Source organism: Anthonomus grandis, chromosome 10 (assembly GCF_022605725.1).
Source record: "Anthonomus grandis grandis chromosome 10, icAntGran1.3, whole genome shotgun sequence".
NCBI lineage: Eukaryota > Metazoa > Arthropoda > Insecta > Coleoptera > Curculionidae > Anthonomus > Anthonomus grandis.
In genome coordinates, this window is record NC_065555.1 from 22,796,261 (window position 1) to 22,802,673 (window position 6,413).

The 6,413-nt window shown below is 31.0% G+C and overlaps 1 protein-coding gene and 1 long non-coding RNA gene across 9 annotated transcripts in view; one reads left to right on the forward strand and one right to left on the reverse strand.

Annotated features, from left to right (window-relative positions):
• The window catches only part of LOC126741058 (uncharacterized), a 169,086-nt gene that overhangs the window by 50,407 nt on the left and 112,266 nt on the right, over positions 1-6,413 (reverse strand). The window contains exon 3 of one of the 8 annotated variants that reach the window (XM_050447348.1): positions 872-4,047. The exons of 6 other annotated variants lie outside the window; for them this stretch is intronic. The gene's annotated coding sequence lies outside the window, so the exon portion shown is untranslated. The remainder of the gene's footprint in view (positions 1-871; positions 4,048-6,413) is intronic. One more of the 8 variants, XM_050447367.1, reaches the window with a different exon arrangement.
• LOC126741064 (uncharacterized) overlaps positions 1-6,413 on the forward strand; it is a 75,287-nt gene that overhangs the window by 27,475 nt on the left and 41,399 nt on the right. The window lies entirely within an intron of this gene.

The window sequence follows — 6,413 nt, forward strand, 5'->3', positions numbered from 1 at the left end:
AGAACTCGTAAAATAAATTTTTTACAAAAAAAAGCTCCAAGTATGTTAAATCTCTTATAAAACGAAGTCTTTTCGCCGAAACACTTTTTTTATAAAAATTTTTTTTTAGCCTCTGGAGAAGTTTGAATTTTTTTTTTAGTCACTTTTGTTCGCTTATAACAACTCACCCTGTATACCGATCGGGCCCAAAAAGTATACAGACATGAATTACTATAAAGTCTTTTATGCCTAAAAATTTCAATTTTTTTGACAGCGTTAAAATTGAGATCTCGTGCAAAAATGAATTTTGACCGGTTTTTTTACGAATTTTTGACTTTGAGACAGTACCACTCCGTTTGGTGGTACCGGAAAAAAAATTCGTTTACGGATCCATCATTCCCAATGTATTGAGAGACCCTATGCCAAATTTCATCGTTTCGCTAGCCATACAGCCAAAGATATGAATTTTTATTTCCAAAAAAACACGATTTTTCGGACCCGAGGTCGCGTGCATAATATAGTCGCAGACGCTCCTATATAACAAGTATAGTCGCTTCGCTCCTATACTTTTGGTCCGTGGGGACCAGTTTGAAACCTTTAGGTCTTGTCTGTGAAAAGCCATAAGGTAATAAAAAAAAAATCAAAAACTATCAGGTGTACTTAGGTGAGTCGGGGAGGCTAACGTTTACCTGCCAAGGAAAGAGAGGACCAGTTGTTGGGGTATCATGCTTCAAAGAACCATAATTTGTTATATAGTCGCGTTGTGTGTCAATATACTGTCTTATATTTCAAATATCTGTGAAAGTATATTAATTGTATTCTAAATAAAGTCTGAATACCAAATTCGAACAGAATCGGACCAATAGCAAAAAAGTTACGGTAGTCACGTGACCTAGGCTGAAACTTAAATGTCAGTTATCTGTCATAATTTATTAGTTGTATCCTAAATAAACCATAAATACCAAATTCAGAGAGAAGTTCCCATAAGGGTCTATTTCTTGAAATAGAACAAACAGGGATTTTACGTCGATTTGTTTTAATTTTTCTTTTTATTTTGAAATGTAATAGTAATAAAATATCAAAAGAATTGAGAGGAGGAGAATAAGAAATAAAAGAAACCATCAATGAATTGAATCGAAGCTATAGAAGCCGAGAGATTAGTAAAAATGTGGGAAAAAACAAAAGAAAACTGGTTTTTTCCCACGGTATCATTTTTTTTTCTTAAAATAATTATTGACAAATTATAATGTAAGCCCTAAGTTGGCAATTTCACGTAAAAAAAACCCAAGAAAAAAAAAATTTTTTTTTGGTCGAAAATCGAAAGGGGTATAACCATGAAAAATTGCGAAAAAATGGTTTTTATTTTTTTTTAAATAAAATATAACTCTGACAACTTTTTGTCTTAAACAAAAGTTTTCGGGAATATTACGAGGTATCCGTGCGTTAAAACGAATCGGTTCTAGCTATTATACAGTCGGAGAAAATTGAAAAAAACTATTAAACATAAATATCGAATTATCAAGAGCCCTATGGAAAAATTTCAGTTTTTTATTTTTCTATCCTGTACTACTTCAGAGTATCTTTAAAAAAGATTATTACCAATTTGACTCTAAAATGAACGGAAAACCTATTTCTTTGCATTTTTCGATTTTCGAACAAAATCCGGGGTCAAAATGACCATTTTTCCAAAATATGCTCCGAATTCAAAATTTCTTTTTTCTGGTTAAAGACCATTTAAAAACTAATAAAAAAGCTTTATGACAAAATTTTCCACGATTTATACGAGTGCCATAATATAAAGGGAAAAATTAGGTTCCATAAGAGCCTATGTACAGGGATAAGACAACCGGGCTTTTACGTCGATTTTTTTAATTTTTCAGTTTTATTTCGAAAGGCAGTTGTAATAAAATATAAAAAGAATTAACAGGAGGAGAATAAGGAATAATAAAAACCATCAACAAATTGAATCGAAGCTCTAGAAGTCGAGATATTAGTAAAACTGTGAAAAAAAAATAAAAGAAAACTCGTTTTTTTCCACGGTAGCATTTTTTTTCTTAAAATGATAACTGACAAATTATAATGTAAGCCCTAAGTTGGCAATATCCATTAAAAAAAACCCAAGAAAAAAAATTTTTTTTTTGCTCCAAAATCGAAAGGGGTATAGCCATGAAAAATTGTGATTAAATGGTTTTTATTTTTTTCTAACTAAACTATAACTCTGACAACTTTTTGTCTTAAACAAAAGTTCTAGGGAATATTACGAGGTATTCGAATGTTAAAACTAATTGATTACAGCTATCACAGATTCGGAGAAAATTGTAAAAAACTATAAATCATAAATATCGAATTATCAAGAGCCCTATGGAAAGATTTCATTTTTTTATTTTTCTATCTTGTACTACTTTAGGATACCTTTCAAAAAGATTATTATCGATTTGACTCTAAAATGAACAGAAAACCTATTTCTTTGCATTTTTCGATTTTCGAACAAAATCCGGCCCAAAATGAAAATTTTTTCAAAACATGCTCCAAATTCAAAATTTCTTTTTTCTGGCTAAAGACCATTCAAAAAGTAATGAAAAAGCTTAATGACAAAAATTTTCAAAATCTATAATAATGCTACAATATTATGAAAGAAGATAAGTTCCCTTTAAAGCCTATGTATTCGAACCGATGATTTTTTTATTTTTTTTTGAAAGGCAAATTTAAGAAATAATTTAACTAATTAAGATAAAAGGAATAGGGTAATACGAAATATTATCTATAAATATATACATATCATCTAATAGCAGATTTTAATCAAATAGGAAATTTTGATAGTCACGTGACCCTAGAACTTAATATTTTAAAATTTTGTAAAAAATCAACAATTGCATCCTAAATAAACCCCAAATTCCAAATTTGAACCCAATCGGATCAATAGCAAAAAAGTTATGGAAGTCACGTGACTTAAAAAATTCAACATGTCAAATTTCTGTCAAAATTTATTACTTGCATCCTAAATAAAGCCCAAATACTAAATTTCAACCCAATCGGATCAATAGCAAAAAAGTTATGGAAGTCACGTGACTTAAAAAATTCAACATGTCAAATTTCTGTCAAAATTTATTACTTGCATCCTAAATAAAGCCCAAATACTAAATTTCAACCCAATCGGAACAATAGCAAATAAGTTATGGAAGTCACGTGACTTAAACATTCAATATGTCAATTATCTGTTAAAATTTATTAATTGTATCCTAAATAAAGCATAAATACCAAATTTGAACCCAATCGGACTCATAGCAAAAAAGTTACAATAGTCACGTGACCTGGAAGTCAAATGTCAAATATCTGTGAAAAATTAATAATTGCATCCTAAATAAACCCCAAATACCAAATTTCAATCAAATCGGACAAATAGGAAGAAAGTTAAGGTAGTCACGTGACCTTAAAACATAGTCATGTCAAATATCTGTAAAAATTTATTAATCTTATCCGAAATAGGTACTAGGTACCAAATTTCAACCAAATCGCACCAATACCAAAAAAGTTATGATACTCGACTAACCTTAAAAATCAATAATTTCAAAAAAATTTTATTTATATCCCAAAAGCAATGTTTAAGAATTATTAGCATATATTAATAATAAACTAAATAGTAAAAACTCACCTAATATCGAAATTTTTATTTTAAATTAAATAGATCATTACGACTGACCCGTGTATATATTCGAATAATTTTAATAAAATAATCGGGCAAATTTCATTTCGTCTCACCCCGGTATAAAGACACTGACATTTCAAAAAAACGGCATTTTTCGAAGACGTCAAAATGTTTGCCGAATTTTCCTGGCCGCAATACACAATTTCCCCTATTGATATGCACAGATTCGGAAAGCCCATTCATTTTCTGATTCGGTGCTTCCTTTCCCTGATCGTTTCCGGTTCATTTTCATTCATAATTTTACAAAAAACCCAACCAAGTCCCGGCCACCTGTCACGAGCAAAAAATTTGTATCCACCATGCGTCAAAGTATTGTTCCCACCAGCCATTTCATCAGAGTTTAGGTTGACACCTCCAATTACCTGCAAAAACGCAAAAAAATGGACTTTTTTCATAAAATCGCATTTTTCGGGTACTTGTACTATCGCTGGAACCCTGAAATTTTAGTATGTGTTGTAAAACAAAATTTCGGATCTTTTAGATGATGTCTGATCTTTTCACCATGTACAGGGACGTGGCAAATGAATTAAACGCGAAAATTCGAATTGCTCAGAACCTATTAATGTTGGAAGATTGTAATTTTACATAAATATTGGGGTTATTAAAGTATTTAATGCCTGAGAATATAAATGGTCCAGATGCTACTACGAAAAAGTTATTAAATAAAATGTGATTTTCGGGTCGGACCTTCATGGGTAAAGTTCATTATTGCTCGCCCTGTATGGTTCCCAAAAATTTCGGTTATATGGCATATAAAAGGTAAAAGATGAAGTTATTTTTTGAAAAAAAAAATTTTCCCAAAATAAGTATCGTTTGGCGGAAAATCCCAAAAAACTGAAAATGCCAGAACTCGTAAAATAAATTTTTTACAAAAAAAAGCTCCAAGTATGTTAAATCTCTTATAAAATGAAGTCTTTTCGCCGAAACACTTTTTTTATAAAAATTTTTTTTTAGCCTCTGGAGAAGTTTGAATTTTTTTTTTAGTCACTTTTGTTCGCTTATAACAACTCACCCTGTATACCGATCGGGCTCAAAAAGTATACAGACACGTAAGCCCCAAGAACCCATATATCCTGAAAATTTCAACTCGATTGAACGCTTTAAAATTGAGATCTCGTGAGCAACTCGATTTTTACCAATTTTTTTACGAATTTTTGAATTTGAGACAGTACCGCTCCGTTTGGTGGTACCGGAAAAAAAATTCGTTTACGGATCCATCATTCCCAATGTATTGAGAGACCCTATGCCAAATTTCATCGTTTCGCTAGCCATACAGCCAAAGATATGAATTTTTATTTCCAAAAAAACACGATTTTTCGGACCCGGGCCCGCGTGCATAATATAGTCGCAGACGCTCCTATATAACAAGTATAGTCGCTTCGCTCCTATACTTTTGGTCCGTGGGGACCAGTTTGAAACCTTTAGGTCTTGTCTGTGAAAAGCCATAAGGTAATAAAAAAAAAATCAAAAACTATCAGGTGTACTTAGGTGAGTCGGGGAGGCTAACGTTTACCTGCCAAGGAAAGAGAGGACCAGTTGTTGGGGTATCATGCTTCAAAGAACCATAATTTGTTATATAGTCGCGTTGTGTGTCAATATACTGTCTTATATTTCAAATATCTGTGAAAGTATATTAATTGTATTCTAAATAAAGTCTGAATACCAAATTCGAACAGAATCGGACCAATAGCAAAAAAGTTACGGTAGTCACGTGACCTAGGCTGAAACTTAAATGTCAGTTATCTGTCATAATTTATTAGTTGTATCCCTAAATAAACCATAAATACCAAATTCAGAGAGAAGTTCCCATAAGGGTCTATTTCTTGAAATAGAACAAACAGGGAGTTTTACGTCGATTTGTTTTAATTTTTCTTTTTATTTTGAAATGTAATAGTAATAAAATATCAAAAGAATTGAGAGGAGGAGAATAAGAAATAAAAGAAACCATCAATGAATTGAATCGAAGCTATAGAAGCCGAGAGATTAGTAAAAATGTGGGAAAAAACAAAGAAAACTGGTTTTTTTCCCACGGTATCATTTTTTTTTCTTAAAATAATTATTGACAAATTATAATGTAAGCCCTAAGTTGGCAATTTCACGTAAAAAAAACCCAAGAAAAAAAAAATTTTTTTTTTGGTCGAAAATCGAAAGGGGTATAACCATGAAAAATTGCGAAAAAAATGGTTTTTATTTTTTTTTAAAATAAAATATAACTCTGACAACTTTTTGTCTTAAACAAAAGTTTTCGGGAATATTACGAGGTATCCGTGCGTTAAAACGAATCGGTTCTAGCTATTATACAGTCGGAGAAAAATTGAAAAAAACTATTAAACATAAATATCGAATTATCAAGAGCCCTATGGAAAAATTTTCAGTTTTTTATTTTTCTATCCTGTACTACTTCAGAGTATCTTTAAAAAAGATTATTACCAATTTGACTCTAAAATGAACGGAAAACCTATTTCTTTGCATTTTTCGATTTTCGAACAAATCCGGGGTCAAAATGACCATTTTTCCAAAATATGCTCCGAATTCAAAATTTCTTTTTTCTGGTTAAAGACCATTTAAAAACTAATAAAAAAGCTTTATGACAAAATTTTCCACGATTTATACGAGTGCCATAATATAAAGGGAAAAATTAGGTTCCATAAGAGCCTATGTACAGGGATAAGACAACCGGGCTTTTACGTCGATTTTTTTAATTTTTCAGTACTCTCACGAGATGTGT